This window comes from Chamaea fasciata, unplaced genomic scaffold (genome assembly GCF_029207755.1).
Source record: "Chamaea fasciata isolate MVZ Bird 193981 ecotype frontalis unplaced genomic scaffold, bChaFas1.0.hap1 SCAF_32, whole genome shotgun sequence".
Taxonomy (NCBI): Eukaryota; Metazoa; Chordata; class Aves; order Passeriformes; family Sylviidae; genus Chamaea; species Chamaea fasciata.
The window spans coordinates 625,209-650,646 of NW_027094117.1; the positions used below are offsets into that span (position 1 = coordinate 625,209).

Consider the following 25,438-nt stretch of genomic DNA (forward strand, 5'->3'; position numbering starts at 1 on the left):
GTACAGTCTGATTGAACACCAGGTGATCCACAGTGGGGAACGGCCCTGTGAGTGTGGGGAATGTGGGATGGGCTTCAGCCAGAAGGGCAATCTTATGCAACACCAGAGGATCCACACTGGGGAACGGCCCTATGAATGTGTGGAATGTGGGAAGAGCTTCAGGTACAGCTCCGGCCTGAGGAAACACCAGAGGATTCACACGGGGGAAAAGCCCTACAAGTGTGGGGAATGTGGGAAGAGCTTCAGAGACTGCTCCGGTCTCGTTCAGCACAGGGTGGTGCACACTGGGGAAAGGCCCTACACCTGCTCAAAATGTGGGAAGAGCTTTGCATGGAGCTCCCACCTGAGAATGCACCAGCGCATCCACAGCTGGGAGAGGCCCTACGAGTGTTTCCAGTGTGGGAAGAGGTTTGCAAGGAGCTCCACTCTCCTCTTACATCAGCGGATTCACACGGATGAGAGGCCCTTCCGCTGCCTTTAAGCAGTTAAAGGCGGCTCCTCCGGGCAGCGCTGGGCTTGTAGGGTGAGGAGTGGCAGCCGCCGGGCAGAGAGAGATGCGCGCACGCACCAGTGCGGAGATAGAGGAGGGATGGAGCGATGCACAGAGCCAAGAGGAGGTAGAGACACCCAGCAGGAGAGGGAGAAAGAGGGAGAGATGCCCAGAGCTGACGAGAACTGCACGGTGATCAGTGGAAAGGGGAGGACAGAGAGGCAGAAATGAGAGACATCTCTCAGGGGAGACAGACACTTGCGAGGGAAGAGCGGGTCCGGGAGGCTGCGACGACGCGCTAATCTGATCAACGGGGGAGCGAGCTACAGCCCTGAGAGGAGCGGCGGCGGCGGCAGCAGCAGCAGCAGCAGCCACAGCGGGAGGCAGGTGGCACCTCCTCAGTCTCTGAGAGCTCCATGACCGAGTGCAGGCAGAGAGGAAAAAGTCACCTGGAAGCCTCTCTCCACCTCCCGCCTTCCCATCCCGTTTCTCCGGGGTGTCCCATGCCTGCCGTTATCTGGGATGGCAAAGCCCGAGAGCTGGCACAGAAGGAAATCGGGGCTCCTTCATATGCACTGTACGTAGGAGGGGAAAGAAGGAAAAAAAAAATCCCGCCCGTGAGGCTGTCAAGGTCCTCAGTATACAATTTTCTGTCTATCCCGGCGCCTCTCACCAAGCCGCCCCCTCCCCTTGCATGTGACGCAGATGTGCTCTGGGGCCGTCAGTGTGAAGAGACAGGGGAAAAAGAGATGCTTCAGGCTTCGTCGTGCAAGTAAGTCGGCAGGTCACTAACTGTCCCTCACAGCCTCCTCCTCTTCTCCCTCCAGTGCAGGTCTCCTCACCTTAGTATTTTGGTTCTGAGTCAGCTGTTTATTATTGGGAGCAAAATAAAGGACAACAACAAGTGTATCAGCAGCAGTAAACACAAAAAATGTGAATCATTGGAGTACAGACTAAATAGACTGCATGCAGACTGGATGAGGTTACAGGTTAACGATGTATTCTGCAGGCTCCATTCATTAGCCTGTTGGCTCAGTGCTGCCGTACCAGTAGAAAATATTGGCTAGAGGGACAGTGTGTCAAACAGAAATAGCACGACACATCTGCTTCCTACCTTTCATACCTGCTCTTAATGCAGTCTGACAGTGCTAAACCCAAGGGAGGTTCCTTTCACCACGTAAGAAATCTCCTTAGGAACATCTGCCCACTTGGGAGGGGTGTCACAGAGCACACTGCATCGGGGACATAATTACAGAATTAAAAGCTTCATGGCGAAATGCAGGAGAGGGATATGGCAGTGAAACTGCATATCGTCACCTGCTGGCTCATAAACCCCACACATGAAAAGTTGGTGGCAATAAGATGATACACAGAATACCTGCAATTCACCTCTACCTTACTAAGTAATGTTTTAGAATAAGATTTATCCCTAGGAAAGTGATGAAATAGGTTGCATTTTCAACCAGAAATTGTTTACATTGGCCAGCTGTACCCATGCACTCATGAGCTCTCAAAAGTTTGTTATTCTAACTCTGTGAAATCAATAAATAAGGTTGAAAGAATTATTTCCCTCGAGCTGGAGTGTTTTAACTTTTCATTCATAAAGTATTATAGCTTGAAAATTCCTCCAGGGAAGCACAAAAATCAAACACAAATTATAAATTTTATTACTGTTATATTTACTTCATGACAAGTACATTACTGTTTTGTTTAGTTAATCAGTGAAGTAGTGCTTCTGGATACAAACGAGTATTAGAGTTTGTGTTTAACACTGATAAAGTCTTGGATTTAACAGTACAAGAATTTAGGGCACCAAGTCCTGCTTTCAAAGGAAGAAAAAATTGCCACTGTGCATTTTAAATATTGATTTATGCCACAGGAGCGGGACTGAAAACTCTATGGTACCTCAGCTTTTTTCTCAGTATTCAGTGATAAAAAAGAGACAAAAGCCATTCTAAACCAAACAGAAGAGACAACTCATTTTTTATCCAGGAACTGATCTGAGTATGTGCTGCTTAGGAGAGCAGCAGGAAGAAATGCCTAGAAATCTTCATCTAGAATAGGACAGATGAAACTTCAATAATTTCTGGGAGTCTAGAAATGCATCTATATATATGCATGAAATATATGCAATCACCTCTAGTGAATACTGGCTACTTAGTTTCTAGTTACACACTCTAAAAGATGGGAGTATCTATATATAAAATAGTTCTAATCAATGAATGTAGAGATAGACAGAATGCTATCTCTTCTGTCTTTAATACCTCTTAACTGATTAGGTCTGTTCACATATTCTGATTTGAGGAGAATTGCATCATTTCCTTGCCATGTTATAGATCTTAGTCATTTTAAAATCTGCACTAATATTTAAATTGATCATTTGGTACATAAAAATATTAACTTAACTCTGTAATTTATCTATGCTTGCTTCTCCATCCAGAAGAAGAAAAAAATGGTTCTCCTACTGGAGTTCTAGGACTTTACTCATAGGAATTACACTAAGACAATTAGCTTACTGGTCGAATATGTCTTAGTCTACTCATATGGGATTGACATAGACATATGAACAGAACTATAAAATTACACTTACCTTTTAAGTTGTCTAAGGGAGACATTTTGATTTCTTGCAGCCTTCCATCCGTAGCTTATATGTTCACGGAATCACAGAATCACGGGTATTGAAGAGACCTTCAAGATCATCAAGTCCAACCCACCCCTAACACCTCAACTAAACCATGGCACTGAGTGCCACATCCAGTCTTTTTTTAAACACATCCAGGGATGGTGACTCCACCATCTCCCCAGGCAGACAATTTCAGTAGTTCCCTGAAGTGTAGCCAAAATAATAACCATCAGAGGTAAACTTTCCTGTCTGTTGGTTACACACTGTGTATCACTTCTATTTTTGTTGTTTATTAAACAGCATTTCTCAGCTTCCACCCCTGATATAGTTTCCCTGGATTATTCATTGCCACTCAAATCTTGAATAACTTTACAGATTTTGCTTGAAAGTATTCATGGCTCATTTTTTTTTTTGTATCTATTAGTCAGGCAAACTGATGAAAGTGGTTAATCTTTATGTTCCTGTTATGAGTCAGATTCCTGACACTTTCTCTTTGTGTTTCTGCCTTTCTAATGCTCTTCAAATGAAACAAATTCAAATAGTCGTGTCCCTAAGGAAGTCTCATGCTCATGTTTTGTAGGAAAACTGGCCTAGGGATATATATCCTTTTAATAAATCTTTCAAGTAGTAAAAAGCACTTCCAAAGAAAAGAAGCTTGAAGTAGGTATCCAAAAGAGTCAGATTTTATTAACCCTCGTTTTTTCCTTCTTTCCATTACAAAGGTTTGGAGCACTGTTTAGTTTTAGGCACATGATTTATGTCAAGCTATTTGCATATTGTACCTCAAGGAGAACTGGTGGATTAGGACTGAAGTTGAGTTTTAGTTGATTATTGATGGATAAAACAAGCAAAAAGGGAGCTATCATGCAGAGAAACCCCTTAGGATAAAGAGTAGTCTTAGTCTATGTGAGTCTCTGCATTACATAGTCAAAAGATACAGCAAGTCTGAGAGTGATGAGCTTATATGTGTACTGGGGAGTGATAGTTACTAGTAATAGATGGGATATACCTCTCAGCAAATTAAAAGGATAAAGCATAATTTTGGTTTTGAATTTTATCCTGTCACATATTTTAATCCAGAAGATGGTAAATTTCATTGAGAATAAGCAGGAAAAAAAAAAAAAGAGAGCAAGCCCTGTGCTTCTCACTTCTGTGTGGAAATTCTCACATGAATGAATGAACATGCAGTTCAGCTATAAAAATGCTTATTTTGTGGGTGGTTAATTATACATTCAGAGGCTAGAGAGTGTTAAAAAGATGCTGTGAAACAGAACTATAGAATACTCAAGCTAAAGAAAGTGGAGAAAAAAATTGATGGGACGAGACATCCATTGAGAGATCAGAACTCAGTGCAGAAAATGTCAGTGTGCTAAATGATTCAAGCAAATAAGTAATGCTTTAGAATTATTATTTAAAGTTCTGGTGTGTACAAAGCCTTTAAACAATTTTTATGATATATAGATATATTCTGAGTCTATTTTGATAAGTAAACTGAGAAACACTGGGAATAGATGGTAATAGGGGGAAATTAAACTCTTCAATTGTTTATAATGTATACACATAATGCTGTGGCATTCCTCTGAGTCAAATTGTTGAGTTGATTTTCTTCTCATAATAGTATGCAAAATCATATTTAAAATACTGTAGATATGCCTACACCTATTTACTATGATTGCTTTCTAAAGGCAAGAAAAGAATAACAAAGCCATACCAAAAGTAAACCAGAGCTGATTCACTTGTCAGTACTTGTATATGTTTTTTTGTAGTGAGTTTTTAACTGAGATTGAACTTTTGAGAATTATTTTGCCTTCCATAAGTTAAAAAGTTAAATGGTGTAATTTCTCAAAATTAAAAGTGAGCTAGCACAGCACAGGCTAGGTTTCTGAAACTGTGGTGACATGACCAACTGCATATATTTCAGGTGGTAAAAAAAAATTGCTTCTCCACAGTTGTTGATGAGTGTCTCCTTAGTAATGCCAGATAAAAAAATGTTATATGAATTACCCCTAGTGGTGACTTGAGCAGATACATTTTATTTGGCATTGCAGGAGCCTAGAAGAGCAGTGACTTATCTTCTATAAGTTTGAGGGACAGTAATTTCTCAATCCATTTCATCGTGATCACAAGCACCTGTATAAACACACCCTCAAGCAGTTTTTAAATGGTTGGAGAATTTCCCTTCAGAAGTTTAAATGCTATAGGATTTGTCATAGGTAAAGATTCACAAGTAAACTAAGGCTAGAGAAAATGAAATCATGACACCAATAATTTTCAAAAACTAGGGAAGTTAAAGAATATAAAGCTTCTTAAATTCCTAAATAATTTCCCACAATTTCTCTGGTTGTAACATTGTCAGTTCAGTTGTGAAATACATAGCTTTTTTACCCACAGTTCCCAAGTTGACTATAAATCAGCCTTATTTGAAGACAATGTCATGCCTTCTCTCCTATGTTATGATCAAGAGAAACAGCTGAACTCCATCTCCTACAGGTTTGGCAAAGCACGCACATTTCTGCTCCTATGCCACGCTCCACCTAATATCCTTAGACCCTGGCATTTGGAGGCCAGTCATCCATACCACTTGCTGATTCACATAGACACTACTACTATATATTTTAAGTTCTAGAATATCTTACAAAAATCACTATGTTGTTTTGTTTTTATCTCAGACTAAGACTTCTAGTGGTGTTTCTATGAATTACATCAATCTCTGTGGAAATACTAGTGATGCAAAAAATATAGGGTGGTTTTTCTTCAGTAGATCCAATAATAGTTGCTGTCATGTGGGGGTGCATTTTTGATTTAATGATTATTCACAAGTTAATGTCATATTGTCAAATGGTTTGTTCCTTGTACCCCTTTCTGTTATTTGCCTTTGGTTTCTCCCTGCCCTCTCTCCAGATACAGTTCTATGATTAATTGTTCCTTAGTGACAGTTATATGTCAATCATATGTTATATAACTCCCTGGTCCTGTCCATTACTTGGGGGCCCCTCCCTGCACCTAGAAGATTCCAGGAGAGGTGTTGAGTGATTGGACAGGATCAATGCTGCCCCCTCCCACTTCGTACTGATGGGTTGTTGTACATGTCTGTTATGTTGTGAGCCACTCCCCTGTTGCACCCTATTGGTCCCTGGTTGAACCCTCCCCTGTGTTACGCCCCCTTTAAAAGCTGCTCCCGTGGGACAGTTTTGGTCTCTCCTGAGGCAGACATCCCAAGGTGAGGGCTCCACGCTGGATCCCAATGAACTTGCGTTAAGTGAACCTCTCGAGAGTCCCTCCTTTCTCCTCCTTGCCATCGTCTTGCTAATGCTCCTGACCACCCCAGTCCCACCAGATTGCAGCGGTGCCAGGGCTGGCCCGAGCTTGATAACGCAGGCACCGCCGCACTGTCATTTTTTTGTGACTCAGAATCTTCTTAGAACGGATTTGCTTTCATGTTATTTTCAAAAAATATTCTGGCTGATCTTTTATTCAATGTTTATTTTTTAATCGGAATTGAAAACTTCCCAATAAATGTTGACAAATCACAGTAATAGAGACACTGATGGTTTGCAAAATAGGCTCTATAAAAAGGGAACTGCTAGAATTTTACAAATACACATGTAGTAGTAAATTATATTAGTCTTAATTAAATTAAATAGTGCCAATGTGACTGGCATAATATGGTCAATACTGATAAGGCATTGGTCTTAGAATGGTTTTTGGTTGTACAAACCAGTACCTTTCGACCTCATTCAGAAGTTAGCATAATTTGGGGAACATACTCAGTAGGCACTTTGAATACAGCCAGCATTTTGGAGGAAAGGAGCATTTAGCCATATGGAGGTAAGTGATGCCATGCCATTTGGCCTGGGTCCAGAGGCTGAACAGAGCAGAGAACAGGCACAGGGAGATTCTGTTTACTGTTCTAGACATGACCTTATGATGCTTCTATTTCAGCTTAAAGGTTCTTTTGAAGGTAAAAAATTATGATTTTGGGGGAATTTTGCCATTGAAAACCTTGTATGAGATATTTTTTAATGTCCCTCTGTGAACAGATTGTTTTAAAAGAAACTTGGGGGGGGAGGTTGTTTAATAAATCTGACCTATAATTTTCTTTGTTGTTTTATTTTATAGGAAAATATACACACACTAATAGGAGAAGCACTTCCCTATTTTCCCCATCTCTGATGGTATGTAAGACCCCTGCTCTCCCAGAGGTATATTCTCTCACTTGAGTTATTATATAGCACCAAACTTTTAGTACCTTATACTTCCAGTATTTTCTAGTCTCAGTAGACAGATTCCCAGATTCTGTAAAATTGTATATTTCCAGATTAAGAAGTTACCAGCTTTTTGTCCATGATAATAAACTTTCTAGTTGCAATCGAGATATTTGTTGATTGTATCAAGTGCCTTGTCGTCACATGAATTAGAATAGTTTAAAATTTTATATTGCATGGTTACAGATTTTTTTTCTGTTGTTTTCACGAAATGGTGGATGTTTGGACAACTTCTGTCTTCATGCTCTTTCTGGGAATCCTAACAAGAAAATGCACATGTAGTTATGCTCTTAGAAATCTCTGACTGCCATTTTAATTTTCAAGCAACTGTTAATGACAAGGAAATCTTTATTTACAATCCGTTTCATTCTTTCACATTTCATATCACAATCAGATAATGCATTAAGAAGAAGCGAAGAAGAAGTTCCAGTATTTTTTGCAGAAATATATTACTTCCTTAAAAGAATTCTTCAGCACTGAAGATAAGGCAATAAAACAAGCTCTTGTCTGCTTCTCTTATCCTTCCTTTTGAAAGGGAAATATGGGGCTTTGTCTATGATTATGTGTATAAATGGTCTTTTGATTGTTTACATTCAGTGTCTGACCAAATTAGAAAATCAAATATTTGAGAATTTTTTTTTAACTGCTTATTCACACTTTCATTTGAACTGAGGGTCCCAAAGTGTATACTGTTGAGATTTTCCCTTGAAAAAAATGCTTTGTGATTCAGATTAGAGTATTGTAATTTTTGAACAACCTGATAGTTTTCCATCCAAATGTCATCATACTTAGAGTAACAACTGTTAACATAACAATTTAAGATCAAAAATTGTTTGAAATTTTCTGGCTTTAAGTACATAGTACAAAAGTAGAAAGGTTTGACTCTATGTTATGGACACTATCAAATTATTTTTTACATTAGTATGTATTTGAAGTTTCACATAATTATAATTCTCTCTGTTTGCAGAATTGTTTTCATGCTGTGTTTTCTCTGATTTTACCTGACAAACTATGCCATATTTTTAATCCCTTGCTCACAGGTTTTTTTAGAGGTAGAATTTTGTGAGGACTTAAAGAATGCAGTTGCATTTCTCAAAACACTGTTAAAGAAAAAAGTTCCCATAAGATAAGCCACCACATCAGGAATTTGAGATAAGCACAGGTGGCAAAACAGGAAGGCCTTAATTCCATGTCTAACAAAGGTGAAGACTCACAGTTAGCACACCATAGTGTGCAGACTGTGGGGACTTGAGATAAGACTTATCCAGATGAAAAAATTTATATGGTCACAAACTGTGGGAAAGGATACACATACATGCCAGTCCAGGTTGTGGGAATGGCATCTCTGCCCTGGGGTTACCTGGGACTTGGACTGTTCAAAAGTGTTTTTGTAGACAAGAATGACTCTGGGACCCTACCTGTGGTGAAGAAGGACCGGCAGGATGCCACAAAAATCTATGTGGTGGTGATATCTTTCTACTTAATCTCTCTCTCATTCTGTTTCTCTTCTCCCCTTCTCCCCTCAACTTTCTCCTCAAAGTATAACTGCCAGATATTTTTCTGCTTTTAATGGAAAGTCTATTTCTTTTTTTCCAATTTATTCCAGTATGTAGCAGCTCCATGAGGTTACATATAAATAAAATTTAGGATGTAAAATCGAGGCATTGCTTTGTAGCTGCAAGTGTATAAATAAGGATGGAAATATTTTTCATAATTTTGTTATATCCTGAGCTTGGCAGTTCGATGGCTACAGCATATAACTAATAAGAAGGCATAATTAACAAAAAGGGTCAGTAATTAGGATACTGTGATGGTCAGAACATGTGTTACCTGTCCAGTAGAAGTTACATGGGCATTACAAAGCACTGCCACCTGGAAAATCAAAAAAGAGAAAGCTCATTATTTCTGGTAATCTAAAGAAAGAGACTGAAGAAAATACCAAGTAAGAGAATCATTATTGTAAACTTTTGGGCAATTTTCTTATTTGCCCCAAAATATTCATATGTGCAGTTTTGCTATCAGGATGTAGTTTTTAAGTGAAGACAACAGCAATCTTTCCTACTATTTTAAGCAAAAATGCATTACTGTCAGCAAACATTCAGTTTGCAGTTGTTTTGGAAGACAAACAACTGCAGTTTCTCAAGTCTCTTTGAATTTTAATGTGGTCTCCAAAGCCTATTCCAGTCTAAAGTGATCTGCAAATTGAATAATGTACTCTATTTTCTGTTATAAAACGATAAGTTTATTAAACAGTAGTTAAGGAAAGACAAATACGTATGTAAACATCCACAACATTTTTTCTTGTGCTACTTTGTGCAATGAATAGCAGCCGAGTACCATTTTCCAACCATTTATATTCTTACCTTGCAGCAGATTTTTCTTCACTGTAATTTTCTAGGTCATTTAAGAAAATAGTACCAGGCACTATCTGAAATACCTTGATATTTCAAACATACTAATGAGGTGAGGTATCTGGTTGGATGCTATTTTTTAGGGCATAATGTACTGTTAAACAATAAACATCTTTTGATATTCCATATTTTTGTACTAACATATTCTTCCACAATGGGACCCAGTTTGCCAGGGCAATTTTCCTCCATTAAAAAAAAAAAAAAAAAAAAAAAAGTTTTTGCTCTTTTCTAATATTTTGGAAGATCATTTATTCTCTTTCCTCACTCACTTTTTTAAGTCCCCTGCAGGAAAGTTCATCAACAATAAAATTTCATCTGAGCTATATCTAAAAAACTTTTTCCTTATTTTGTCTTAGTGTGATGTCTATTAATCCCTAACCTCCTTAATGAAAGCTGAAGCAGAATTGTAAACACTTCATCCTTCCCAGCATCAGTGTTTGGTGCCCCTTAAGTAATGACTCAGCTCTTTCTTGCTTACCCTTTTGCTTCCAATACACTGACAGTATGTATTCCCTCCCTTGCCATGGCTATCTCGGCTGCTGTTAACTTGCTGAAGACAGGGAAAGGATCACAAGCCCAGTGACCAAATGGAGAAAGGCTGCTGAAACTTGGCCGTTTTAATGACAGATTAGTCTTGAAGATGACTAGTGACAGATTTGCCAAAAGGAGCCAGAAGTAATTTAGCAGTTAAGCATTGCAGACAATCAGAAGAGAAAATCTTTCCCTTGTTGTCTAAATTGGAGAGAAAAGGATTTGACGGGTGGACTGTTAGGTGAATGAGGAGTCAGTTGGAAAGTTGCATCTAGACAGAAGTGGTCAATGACTCAGAGTCCCTGTGGACATCTGAGATGAGTGGTGGCCCTCAAGGGTCCATACTGGGACCAGTGTTACGTAGTACGTTCATCAATGACGTAGGCAGTGAGATCAGGTTCACCCTCAGCAAATTTGCAGGTGACACTAAGCTGGATGATGATGTTGACACATCTGAAGGAGGGGATGCATCCAGAGGAAGCAGGACAAGTTTGAGGAGTGGGCCCATGAAAATGTCATTAGGTTCATTAAGATCAAATGGAAGGTGCTGCAACTGGGTTGGGTCAATCCCCAGTTTCAATGCAGGCTGGGGGTGAGCTGATGGAGAGCAGCCCTGCTGAGAAGGACTTGGGGGTGGTAGTGGGGGATGAGAGATGAAAAATGAACCAACATCGTACACTTAGACCACAAAGCTATAGATATCCTGGGCTGCATCAAAGGCAAGTCAAGAGAGGTGATTCTGCCTTCTACCCCTCTCTGGTGAGACCCCACCAGGAGTGCTGCACCCAGCTCTGCGGTCCCCAGTACAGGAAAGACTTTGACCCCTTGGAGCAAATCCAGAGGAGAGCCACCATGATTCAAGAGGAGAGCCAAGATGATTAGAGGGATGGAGCATCTCTCCTACAAGGAAGGGCTGGGAGAACTTAGTTTGTTCAGCTTGGAAAAGAGAAGAATTCGGAGTGACCTAATTGTGGTCTTCCAGTACCAGAACTGAGGCTACAACAAAGATGGAGAAAGACTTTTTGCAAGAGCATGTAGTGACAAGACAAGGAGGCAATGGGTTGAAACTGAAATAGGAAATGTTTAATTATGTATTCAGATTTTTTTTTTTTTCCTGAGAGGGTGGTGAAGCACTAGAACAGATTGGCTGAAGATGTTGTGAATGTTCTATTCTTGGATGTGTGGCTGGAGTTCTGAGCGACCTGGTGTAATAAAATGTTCCCCACCCATGGCAGGGGGATTGGAAAAAGATCATCATCCATTCCAATCAAAACCATTCTATCGTTCTATGTGGATTTCAGGTTCAATAGTTATCTGAAATTTGCCTTCCGATTATTAATATTGGTATACTTTATAATTTTTAAAGAATAATTAATCTTAAAAATTGACATAAATTTCTCAATAATAAATATGCTTCTTTTTATTCGTGAATATTTATCTTTGTACCTTTAATGATAGCTGCTCACTGATATCTGACTCACAAAGCACCTAACATTTAATCATAAATTAAATCTCTTTGTTAAGTAGATTGTATGCTATTCTCAAATAAACTGGCTTTTATACCACTTGATATGTATTTAGTAAAATGTGTATCAAAATCAAATTTGAATTTTAGATATATTTTAAACTTTGTTGAACACCACTTATCTCTTGGCAATAGAAAAATGCTTTCCTTTTAATTCAAAATTTTTGTGAAATGCTGTCCTGATTAAATTTAAATTAGTATTCATTAACATTTGGCAGTAAACAATTCTTGGAAAATATCCCAGTATGGCATTTTTATTAACCTAAATTGTATGGGAAGTAATAATATGCTGTATTTGCCTCACATTTTCCATCTCAATGCAGTTGATAAGCAAAGCACTGAAGATACAGAAAAGAAATTTTGTAAGCCTTAATACTGCAGCTGCATTAGGTGTGCAGATCCAGCAAGTTTTAAGGTTAAATTACCATCTTAGTTACTTCTAGACTATATATAAAGGTGTCATATGGTTGAAAATATAAAGAATCCTGATGACCAGGAAGACAATAGAAGTATAAAATAACAGCTAAGGAAAGGATTTAACTACAAGTGTTGTCTACAGGATTTGAGGTATATCTGGATGGATATGAGTTAGGCATCTTCACAAAAGAATTTCAGAGCTGAAAGCCCTACTCTAAGTTTCTGACCAACTTACAGTAGACTTAATAGTGCAACTTTCTTTTTTAAACGGAGTCATAAAGGGCCTAGGATATTTCTTTTGGTAAGAATACAAATGCAAAACACAAAATTTGATGGCATATGCTGAAAGAAATGAAAAGTTGTTATTTACATTTCAGTCCATGTCTTTTTTGATTGATTTCTGGGGTTTCCCACATAATTTTTTTTCCAGAAATGTAAACTAGAGTGTTGCACAAGTCACTTCTGCAACGAGAAGAACTTGCAGAATTAATTTGTGAAGCATTGCCTGCATCTGAGTTCCAAAGTCACTGCCGCCATTCCTGCTTACATCCATGTCTCCATCAGCTGAGTGTAGAGTGCTGTTGAGGCTGTAACTTCCACGGTGTTTTGACAACAGAAGGAACGTTTTCAAAGATACATCTGAAAACTGTCTCTGAATGTCAGAGTTGCTGAAATATGACAATTTTAATGAATATGACTCATACTGACTTGGAAAAAGAAACCCATAATGGACAGCTAAGTGAGGGCTTTACTTAAAACTGAAACCATTCCAGATTATACAGGGTTTTCTTTTCTAAATCTGCCTGCATACAAACTCTTCCTTCTTCATCTCTTAAAATAATTAAATAGCATCCTATAATTTGGTCACATAGTAACCCTTTTTTCATCTTGGCTGTACTGTGTGAAATTTGAAATGCTTCACAGTTTGATAAGCTTGCTTTTTTATTGAATCCACTAAACTGCTATAGAACAAAATCCTTATTGGATTTCATAATGTTACAAATGAAGGATTAATCTATAGAAGGTGAGATGGGAGCCTTCATTTCTCTAGATCCATATTTATTTTCTTCTAATCAAGAAAAGAAACTATCATTACTGGGGTAGACTTCTGCTGCTTCCATCTGAAAGTTTATGTTTTTCCTGCTCAGAGTTCATCATGTGTTGCTCCTTATGTGGAGCAAGATGTATAAATCTAAGATAAATGAAGTGAAAATATTTTAGTTTAATAAAAAATTACAGAAAAATCATTTTGCACAAGAAGTATAAGATACAGAGATGGATGGGCGGAGGGACTGCACAATTAGGTTCTGTTGAAATTTACTTGATAATAAAAGTAATACATATTTAGTCTTCTTGAAGCAATGGATTCTCTAACATGTAGCACTTGATTCTCAGCTCAGTAAATTACATTTTTTGTAGTTTATTCTGTATTTTGTTCATAGTAGGCGGTGAATATTTAAAGTTCTTCATTTGATCATAGAGCCTCCATGAAAAAAAGCAAACTGAATAAGGAATTTAACAAATACTTCTGAAAAAAAAAATTCTCTCTTCTCCCTAGTGCGTTTCATGTACTTAAGCTTATAGCTTTCTTGCTGACACCATTTAGGAGAGTTGCAGTCCAGCAATGTTGTATATGTGTATGCATGCGATACCAAATATTAAGGTGAGTAGGAACCATTTAATCACAATAAATTCAAGATACTAATTCAAGTTCTTCCTCAGGCACAGGAAACCAAGCTTCCCATATCTCAGGCAAAACTTTCCTAGTAGTTTAATCTATCCCATGTGTGTGCATAGTCTTCATTGTCTACCTTTTGCTTTTTTCCCCATCTCCATCTTTTTGTGAGTCTTGTAAGTCAAAAAAAAAGCATTCTGGTACTACTGAAAGTAAAAACTGTTACTTGTGCTTGGACAAATCCTAAACCATGAATACCAGCAATTAAAAAAAAATAATTCAGAAAACTATTGCTTTGACCTCTCCAAATTAATAAATGTTGACATTTTATTTCCATTGGATCCATTTTTCTTATTGCAAGTACAGCCGCAGCTGAAAAATCCAAAATATGAATTGCATGAATTGCGTGGAAATGTTTATGTCAAATTTTTGTTCTTGTTAGAAGCGGCAGGCATACGTGGGTGCTGTCGGGAACAAGACGTCACCTGGAGACACTCTGTTCTCCAGGTGTGCTCCTCTAAGGTGTCTTTCCTGCAGGGATGACTCCTGTGTTATGCTCAGAGGAACAAGTTTTGTCTACACTCCTGATTTAGGCTACAGTCATCAAGTGTAGGACTGCCCAGAAGGTGCACCCAGGCAGCACCAATTTCAACATTAACACACCTTATTACTGCTTTTCCTGTGTCTTGGCTCCCTTTTTGCCGCTGCCTGTCTGTGCCCCAGCCTTCTCCTAACTGACCTCAATTACTTCTTCCCTATTGATCCCTGTTTTGCTGCATCCTTAAATGATCCTTACAAAGTTTGAACAGGGAAAAACAGTTAGTTACAAAGTTGTGGCTGAGAATTTTGCAGTCCATTGTATTTATGTTTTCTGTATGAAGATTTGTCATCAAGTTCGAGAATGAAAGATTTTAGCTAATTAAAAAATAGTTTACATTTGTGAGCACTGCAAGCACAATAAAATATTTCATTATGTTAAAATGTTATTAAGAGCAAACTGTGATTTAAGAAGTTAATTTAAAAATGCACTCAAAGTCAATTCTGCTTTCAGAGGTATTGATTATTCCTTCAGTGCTCTTCATTTTAGCCATAAAGAAAATTACCACCAATTGCTGGAGTTTTACTTTGAAAACTTAAAATTATTATCTCTATTTTAGCTATGTATTGCATTGCAATATTTATTTATGGAAGAAAATGTAGCTGAAGCATACCTATTAGTTATTATAATTTTGTACACTAAACTTCAAAAGATATTTGGATATTTTACGAGTGTGAAAATAGCCCGTCAGTGGGTCTGGTTTTCTGTACACATATTGTCTGGAACTTGGCCCTTCTCTGAATGTTTCTCACAATTAAAGTCTTTTTGGCGTTGCTGCTAACAAACAGCAAATGCAAAGTTTATAATCTCTAGTTCCCCTGCCCTGTACAGTGTTCAGGTCCTTTTCCAAATGTAGTTTAGGTTCTAAGGCAGATTTTAAATTATGGTTCTGTGAGCAGAAGACAGAAATTGGTAAGAACATAGAATAGAGTAAGTATAAGGTCATGCAAGATGCAAATGAGCACTGGACTGCACACACAAAAAAAATCTATTGTGCTCAGATTTCACATGTGGTTTTGAAAGTTAAATCTGTGCTTTGCATATTATGGTCAATGGTAAGATTTGGCACCATCAGTTGCCTTACCATTCAAAGTGACATGACAGATATAACACAGTCCCTGTGTCCTCCTCCTTCTCTCCTTCAAATTACAGATGTTTAAGGTACCTAACAACACGTCTTCTACTGACAATATTTTTTTTAATATTTGACATATTTCATTTACTAGTTCCTATTTATTAGGAATTTTTTTCACATTTCACTGTTTTATATATTTTTTTGCTATAGTGTATTAAAACCCTGTAGAAGTCTCTGATTTGCCTGTGCATTATGTTTGTGTTTACACAACATAAATTCTTAAATGATTCTTAACCAAGTGTATTATATGGACAGAAAGAAATATGATATCTGAGTCTCAGACTGAGCACTTGAAAGTTGGATGGCACCACAGCCGCTAAGTTGTCTTGTCAGTACTTCTTTACTTGTAACTTTGGATTTATATAGATGCTAGAAAGAATAACTGGTCAAAAACCTCGACTTTAATGAAGTTAGTGTCCAACAGAAATTACTGAAGCACAGACTAACCTCATTAGACTTCCATCTCATATTATTCCTCCTCAATAGAAAGATACCTGTGCAGATAGAAGTCTAACTTGATAATGTTTCCTGCAGAGCATCATGTATGGAATAGTTTTGGCCAAGTGCAATTCAGAAGTAAAAGTCCTCTATGACTGAAAAGTGATGCTAGATAAATGGGCGTGTAAATGATGAGATGAAGAATGGTTAAGAAGAGAAATTAAAACCAAAACAAAAAATAAGCAAATAAACCCTCCTCCTGCACTTGATTTTGCAATTGCTACGTTCCTTCTGTTGTTCTAAATTTTTTTTTTTTGATCTTCATGCACTTTTTGGGAATAGTATTTTGGCAATATGATGGAAGAAACTGGAATGAATGAAGGTGGCAGAAGACATGACATAAGAAACTTTTTCATGAAGCATATGTCTTCTGTGAGAGTTGGGCATGTGTTCACTGATAAAGATTTATAGAACCTTTCTTCCTCCTATTTTAATTTAATTTGAAATGTATGGTTGAATTTACATTAAAAAAATCTATGCACAAGGTTTTAGAGGTGTTTTTCAGGATTTCATTTTCATTGAAAACAGAGCATAATGGTTTGCAGTGTGTTAGCCTGGCATTTAATAAGATAACCCGGAATCATAAAGAGACACCAAATTATGCTTTTTTGAATTCTTTCCACTGCCCAAATATTTACTCTGTTTGTACAGAAATTTGAGTTAATAACACAATATATAATAAAAATAATATATTTTTCTGTCATACAAACATCTCTCATTATGATCCTCAAATATAATTTATCTAGAGCTATATAGTCCAGAAAACTCAGGACTGCCTTCTGAGTTCTCTAAGAGCTCAAATCCCTTTTCTTGCTCGCATCTAGATAAGTCATATTTGTTAGGTCTCTCTTTTTGCTTTCACCAGACCGCTTGGGCAGATAAGGAATTATTTTTGCTTGATTGTTTGCTTTGATTTTATTTTTGGTTGTTTGCTTACTTTTCCAGAAGCAATTACAACTGTGTACTCCAAAATATGTCAATCCAATTTCATGACAAAAACTAGTTCAATTATGTTAAAAGCAAAATCTTTTCTTTTGTAGTTCCAAAATTGTTTCATGTAATTACCCTCCATATACTTTGTTTATGAATTGCTCATTTGGAAACACTAAAAAATATTTACAAAATATTGCTATAACAAACATGTTTCCAGTATGATTAACATGCTCCATTAATAGAAAGAAACAGTGTAAGTATTGTGTGAAATTAATTTGAGTTTAAATATGGAAAGGAATTTAGGCACTGCGGCATATTATTGTGGTTCCTCATTTTTAAGTCTATTTTTCAGATATGTTCATTGTAGACTGAAATCCCAGTCATTTTTGGTGGACTATTAGCTTCCTGAATGAATTGATATATTTGAGACTAACTAGAGTGTTGAATGATGAGCCAACAGTTAGCCAGTATGAGAAGTATGGGTTCAGTGTCATTACTCTTCAGACAATACCAGTCCCCAGGGAGGCTGTTTTCTCCATGCATGGTTAACAGTCCTTCTTCTAAAGATACAGAGCACAGTAAGAAGAGTTTTGTTTCCCTTTCAGTAGAAATTTATTAGGATATAGTAGGTGTAGATTCAGTTTTAAACATGCTTTTTTCTGGTGGGTTTAGTTTTATTTGGGTTGGTTGGTTTGTTTGTTTGTCATATCCCCTGTCCTCCAGTCAATAGATTATTGTGGAATAAAGATTGAAAATTTGAAAAGAAAGATTTTAAATATTTCTTTGTCTTGATAAAAAGAGAAAAACGTGCATAATCTACTGAATGATCTTATCTATCCACATATCAATTAATTCTGTCCTTCATAGCACCTTAATTTGTTTGGTATAAGAGTTACAAAGATATAGTTCTCTGCCTGCACATGAAAATGTATATAATGAGACAGGTTTACTCTGCAATCCAGATATCAGTGTAGTTTTAGACAAAATATCTTGTGGTTTTGCTAAAAATTCATGGGATTCTTTATGTGAGATGTTTTGTTCTTGTTTATTTATGCATGTGCCATAGCTTCTCCCACAATCCTTTTGATTTCAGATAAATCCTTTGCAGAGCCCTTTCCAGAAAGGATTCTGTGGGAACTGACCCCTTATGTCAATTGAATGGATTTAGGTACACAAAATTAAGTAATTTGAAAATAGTTACCATTTATTAAGCAGATTAGAAATTGTAACTTTTGAATTGAAAGCTTTATGTAATATAATTGTGGCCCATATTTTTACATTAACTGAGAACAAGAAAAACATGTAGAACATTCCTCAAACTTTAAAATTCTGTTTAAGTTCTTCTTGGATGCAATATGTTCAGTATTTCACCTATAATTAGTCTCCCTTTTTACATCCAGATCTCCAAGAACTTACTAGAAATTGTTCTTGCAGGTGTTAGTTTTCTACTTGAACCAGTTAACCCATTTTAGGTCAAATGATTTTTTTCTTAATGAAGGAATTGGAGTGTCTACTTGACCTATTGTTGAGTTCAAAATAGGCTGATAGTTTATTTAGCTGTGTCTACATAGTAATACCAAAGACATTCTGGGGCAAAATGTCTTTTATCTGGTGCCTCTAAAACGCAAGATGAGCACTTACAAGGTGTGTACATGACCCTGAGAGATTTAAGGTTCCTGAATTTTTATTGTTACTGAGAAGAGTCAGTAATATAGGATAAGACATTATTTTAATGATTATTTATCCTAAGAGTGGTGAACATTGCAACACAAAATTAAAGATAGTTCATCTGCTGTTGGATTAAATCTTCATGTTTTATTTCTGTAAAGAAAATAATTAAGGCTATCTTTTCACAATGTGTAAACTTTTCATTTCCTTTTAGTGGTATTTTAATTCTTAAGAACGTTTTGGATAATGAAAAGAATTTTTCTTTCAAATTTTGAATGCTACTGATACATGTTACCAAGATAAATTTATGTTCATTCCAGCAATACGAAACAAAATAATGTTGATTATCATTGTGAGGAGGAAGTTATTAAATCATGAATTTATTAACCTTTGACATGAATGAGAGCTAAATGTGAATGCTATATTTCAAAGGATGCTGTAAGTTCACTTGTTGAACTTAATTACTCATTACCTAAGGACTATTGGGCTAGTTATTCTTGCCAAGAACTACATATAAATAGATACAATATGAAACATGACGAAATTAATACCTAGCATAAATCATTGCTATATAAGAATAATATTACTGGAGAATAACTCAAGCCCACTATCCCTACAGTAATTCACATTCAAGAAAACAATGTAATATTCATAAATTGGATTTCTAAGTTACAAGAGATTCAAAGAAAACAGGAGCACTGATAATGATGTTGGCTGACTGTCTTGCTCATTTAATTACAATGCAGCAATAATTTATCATAAGATTAATAAAATATGACAACTGCTATGTTTTTCTGGTGGCACTGCTGGTTCTGCAAATGTCATATGTTATTTGAATTTTATACTATGTTGTCCTTAATTGTGTACTTGTAACCCTAAACAGCATTTGTGTGTTATAATTAGTCCTGATATACAAACATCTACATTAGATTATAGTTAGATAATTTTAATTGCCTATTTATATTTTCTCTGCATTGCAGTGGCAGAGATAAGTCTCTTTTTATGTTTTCGTCCATTCGCATCTTCTGATACAGAACACACTTTGATTATGCTTCCTAAACTCTCCTGTGGAAATGAGCTACAGTGTGTAACCTTAGGAGTCTTGCCAGCATGAAGATTTGACTATTACAAGCTGATACAAGGATCCATGGACCCAGGCTGGAAAGTAGCTGTGTTTTATGGGGGCCTTTCTAAAGTAGTAACTGCATGAATAACTGATAGATGCTACCTGAAACAAATGGTCCCCCTGAAATCTGATTACAGGCATGACACAATGGGATACTCTGCAGTCTTTATTTGGGATTTATAAATTTGGCTTTCTCAAACCCAAAACCTGGATTTGGCATGTAGTGTCAAGAAATATACTTCTATCCCTGTTTGACTTTAAATCACTGGTATCACTGTGCTTTATTTATGTGCAGGTTTGCAGGGAGTCTCATTTTGAGATTGGTTTGCATAACCAGTCTCTTTAATTTCGAAGCTGTGTACAGAGTCAAATGTCTTCTGAATGGCCATAAAGGAATCTCAAACCACAGTGAACAAAATTTGCCACCATGTTTGTCCCTCATAAACTGTAATAATAAACACTCTCAAAAAATATTATCAGTACAGTACTAGTAAAATAATCCACAATAATAGTGCATCAGATGAAAAGCTGAGAGTAGTTAAAAATTTAGCATTCATTTATCTCTCCCATTTCAGAATTTCAAAGTCATATCAACTTTGAGAGGATATAGGAGTAATTTTCACACTTGTGGTATTTTTCTAATACATTAAATATTATTTTTCTTGTTGGATATAAGCACCACTTCAAAAGAAGAAACCAAGAGAATTTATCTGCTTCAACCCAACATCTCTTTATATAATCTTTAAGGCTTTTTCCTGGGAAGTCCAGGATGTATACTTTTACCCTGTTCGTGTACAGTGTGGAGTCAACAAAGCTATTTGACAGCGTGGGCTGCTCCTCTGGCTGCAAAGAAATTATGTAAAATAGAAACAAGGTAGCAGTTTGTCTTGAAGCAGTTATGTAAAATTCAAAAAGTCACAAGTCTTGCCAAAGGCTTGGAAATGACACTGCAACCATACTTTTTTGGGTCTGCGGGATGTACGTGCTGGTTTACTTAAAGGTTCCGAAGGAGGTCACACCAAGGTACTTCTGTGGAAATTCAGAGCTAGGAAGGCACATAGTGAGTTCAGATGATCAATTCACAGCACTTGTGACTCATAAGGCTTGTACATATTTTAAAATCGAGATTCACTACATAGTTGTCCATATGGTATTCTGTAGTAAATGGGAACAATATGCCTGGATATAACGGTTTGAGACCTGTGACAAAGGCATGATTCATAAGACATGATTCTGCTAGAAGTTGTAGCAGGATAAAAAGCAGTAACTCAAAAGAACCAGTAGTAGCCAGGTGGAGGACACAATGACAAACTCTGCTGTACATTTCAAGTTTGAAAGAGCTTCTGCTCAAGATCTCTCTGATTAAACCTGTTGAGTTCCATCTACTTGGAGATCTCTTTTTTTCTTTCATGGCTCAATGTCGCTTTCTTGTTTGGGTAATACTTTTTTGTGTATTTTTTTGAAGGAACATAAGATGCAACTTTCTGAGAAATCATAACAGAAAAAGACAGGAAAAGTTTGAAATTAAGTTAAAAGGAAAGCCACTACTTCTAATGATCTCTTTATTCTGAGTAAAACCATATTGGCTGGCCTATAAATCAGGCAGATACTCATTACTGGAGTTAATATTTTCAGGACATATATGTTTAAATAAATGGTTATCACTTCTTCATATATTCCAACATATTATTCATTGAATTATTATTCAGGGATACTTATTGGCAAAGTAGTTGCCAAAATTGTTTCCTTTTTTAGGCTCTGAAAAAAGCAGTAAAAAGGGGCTATGTTTTCAGTGAAATATGCAGAAAGTATACATTTATTATGGCCCATCCAAATATTGCCATTTTGGGCCTTAATTGCAAGTCAAAATTATCTGACAGTTTGATAAAGGAGCTGCTTTTATACTTAGTTTTCCAGCAATGGAAAGAAATAATAGGAAGTCCTATTATAAAGAAATTTAAATTCACAGATTCCAATGAGTTTGAGTATACATACATAGTTGCTTTCTTAGAAATATTTAAATGATAATGATTTACATCAGTATTCTGCAGCTGGAAATGACTGCATGATCAAGAGCACTATAGAATCGAATCCCTTTCTGTTTTACTAATATATTTTTACGTTGATTTCTAAGCATTTTCAAGTATTCTCTTTTGTTTAACAGAAGTCTGACTCTAAATGAGTTGATAGTTCTTAGAAACAAATTTCCATTTTTAGGTATAGTGTTTTATCTAATGACAAGTTTGATTTTAATCATTGAGAGCAGATGCACTTATTACTGAAAATAATAATATATTTTCTTGCTAGAATTGCCTCTTATTTTTTCCACTTTATTAATATTAATGGTGTTAATAATGTATTAGTAGTAGAAGGCCAAAATCTATTACAACAAAATTTGGAACACTTCCCTAAATTTTGTCGGACTAGATACAATAAAGCTGTCTAAGAAATGATGCAATTTCTAGCTGAATTCGTTTTTGAAAAATTTAATCTTAAAATCTACATTAAATAAGAATTATTTTCTTTTCTTTGTATTTCATTATCATTATATCAACCTTGTTCTTCTCATACATTATTTCTAAAAATAATCAGTGACTAAGAAAGGAGTGTATCTCTGAGGCTGTCAGAAACTAGATGAACTCCTTGGTGAAAGTGTCTAGCTTTCTGTTCTTCTAAAGACTGCCAAGTTTCATGAAGAGTTGTTGTATTTCTTGTATTTTCATTTATGATAATAAATGTAATATGTAAATTTTCCCCCTTTGCTTTTATTTATCCTTTCAGAGTGCTTACATTTAGAATTAGTCTGCTGCATTATTGTGTTAGATTTGCATACCACTTACCTGATTTTAGAAGATGCAGTTCCCATTGACTTAGGGTAGATTTGTGAAATAAAGACCTCTTTTTGCTAGTATTTTTACGGTAATTTATGTTTTAAAATGTAAGAACGTATAATTATTTTAAGGAGACATATGTCATCTTTGGAGGAAAAGACAGAAGGGAATTGGGAAAGCTATACTATTATATTACACCTGAATGTATTTTCTTTTGTGATTCTATCAGAGAGTCTTGCTACAATTTACTGCACTCAATTATTTTAAAGCTAATTAGTAATCTAAAGGATTCTATGAGCATATGATTGTATATGACTCCATATGCATGTGTGTGTATATATATGTATGCATTAAAACATTAAAAGAGTGTGTCGTTAGTGGTGAATTTTTACATTAACTAGTTTTCAGTCTTAATATTTATCTGGAAACCCTTGATTCCTTTTAAGTAAGCCTTTTGCTTTAGCAGCAAAATTCATGAAATTGTGACTGAGAAGCATGGGTACTCAAATCTCTACTTATCTCTAGGCATTGTTTGTTCTCAAGTAGTAAGGTGAGTGATAAGAATGACAGTTCTGTAAGACTAGTCAGGCTAGTAAGGCTGGGGTCCTTATTCAAGAACTTTTGGAGGGCTGAGCTTTAAATATGTGACAGCTGTCTGTATGGCTCCAGCATGCAGTCATTTAGAATTTACATAAACATTGTAAATTTTGCAGTAAATGAGCTTCCATACTGATACTCCAGAAATGGTCTTCATTTGTAATCAAATTGAGTGCTGAAAATTTGCCACAGAAATACAGTTGAATTTGAATAATTAAATTGTGCTGGAAAAACAAATCAATTAACAAAATCTCAGAATGTTATTTTCTAATTTCTCTCAGTAAAATTTCATGCTATGTATATGTTAGCAAAAGAAGTTAAAAAATAAAAATCAAGAAGGAAAATAGTTAAGGCCTTTTTTATTCTCTCATATGTCCTGCAAGTTGTTCTTTGTGTTTGTAAGAAAACACTAAAATTTGTCTGTAATTAATTTAAATTATTTATTCTAATTAACAAAATGTAGGAGGGGGACAGAAATTGTCCTCTTTTCTGCATAAAAGCTAATTTCCATTGTCAGTGATCAAGAATGGAATCAAAATAATTATTTCAATTTAATGTTTTCCACCAAATTTCAGAACTGCTCTCATTTAAAAATCAATAATAATGTTTCCAGGTTAACACTGCACTCATTTAATATACTGAGTCTCTAGGTGTAGGGGACATTTACATGGCAGCTCTTGAGTGATTTCATTTGCTAATTCTGCCAGTAAAATCAGATGATCTCCCAAATGGGGAGAACTAATTAAAAACTAGATGTCTTCCTCCTTTTTCACTTAGAATAAAACTCCAGAACTGGAATTTCACAGTCATTTTGTAGGGAAGATTTGTCAAATCTCTTTTCTTTGGGGCTGGTGAGCTTCTGGAAATGTAAAATTCAGGTCTTCAATTCACAGTTTAAATCGTCATGATATAAATAAGGGGTTTACACAAAGATGAAGTAAATTCCACGTCCTCATGTGTCTTAAAACTCTCTGGGATGCAGATGAGTCAGAAAGACAGGAAGCAGAGAGAAAAGTGCTGTAAAACTACTTCACACAGAATACTTCCTTTTTTCTTTAATAGATAGACATCTTTATACAGTGCATATGAAGCTGCATCTGACAGTAAGGGTTTCTTAAACTTTTTGGCAGGTGCAGAATATTTGTTGACTGTTTAATTGACTTTGTACGTAATCCCTGTAGAAGGTGGCCTCCAATGCTAAGAAGGCACTTTATCTTTCATGGGTTCGTTCACTATCATGGCCTCAAGCTAATTCATACATCAAGTCCCAGCTGGAATCTAAATGAATGTAAAAAGAACCTGTCAGCCATTTACAGCTTCTCTAAGCCAAATATCAAAAAGTAAAGAAAGACAGATATGATAGAAACAGAACAAAACCAACCACTAGGAGTAAGAGAGGACGCTTTTGAGAATTTCGCATCCTGCTTGCTTTGTTTTCATTTTCTTTGAGTCTGATGTTCACAAAATTATAAGCAAGAAATTCATAAACAAGGTGATCATGTATACTAAAACAGAAGTATTATACCAAGAATATATTTAATAGTTATGCTCTAATCAAATCCTAACAAGAATTTTTTCTCTTTTAATTTTTTAATGTGTCTTAAATTCACTACTCTAAATACATATATAATATATATATACATATTCAGAGTAGTGAATTTATATAATACATACATATAAATACATATATACAAAAACCATCTGATATACTTGAAAAGTTAAAAAAAAGTCATTTAGCACTGTATTTGTCCAACTCAGTCTTACCCCTGAAAACAGCCAAGACATCTCCCTCAAGTATTTGCAAAATAGTGATGCTAGTAACCTGAACAATATATAATCTTCTGTTCTGGCTTTAGCTCTGACTGGTAATACTTTGCTCTCAAGCACCTTTTTGGACTGACCCAAAAGGTGAAAATTTGTTGCTTTAAGGAGAGTTATGTGTTTGGAAGAAAATAAAAAAAAAGAACAACCAAATCCTTCCTTTTCAGATCAGGAAGCAGCTAGCTTACAAGTGAATAAAAACAGTAAACCTGCCTACTACAAGGAAAAAGTCAGTATTTAACATATAGTAGAAGCAATGAAAATCATCACCCGCTAAGAGAGTCTTAAATCTTA

At 36.1% G+C, this 25,438-nt stretch overlaps 1 long non-coding RNA gene across 2 annotated transcripts; it reads left to right on the forward strand.

The window, feature by feature from the left end:
* The first annotated feature begins 6,326 nt into the window (after nt 1-6,326).
* On the forward strand, nt 6,327-10,044 carry LOC136303379 (uncharacterized). 2 transcript variants are annotated; one of them, XR_010724215.1, is made up of 3 exons: nt 6,327-6,941; nt 7,233-7,315; nt 7,773-10,044. It is a non-coding gene; the product is annotated as an uncharacterized lncRNA (long non-coding RNA). The 2 variants fall into 2 exon arrangements; XR_010724214.1 differs by having other exon boundaries at nt 7,233-7,288.
* Nucleotides 10,045-25,438: the final 15,394 nt, after the last annotated feature.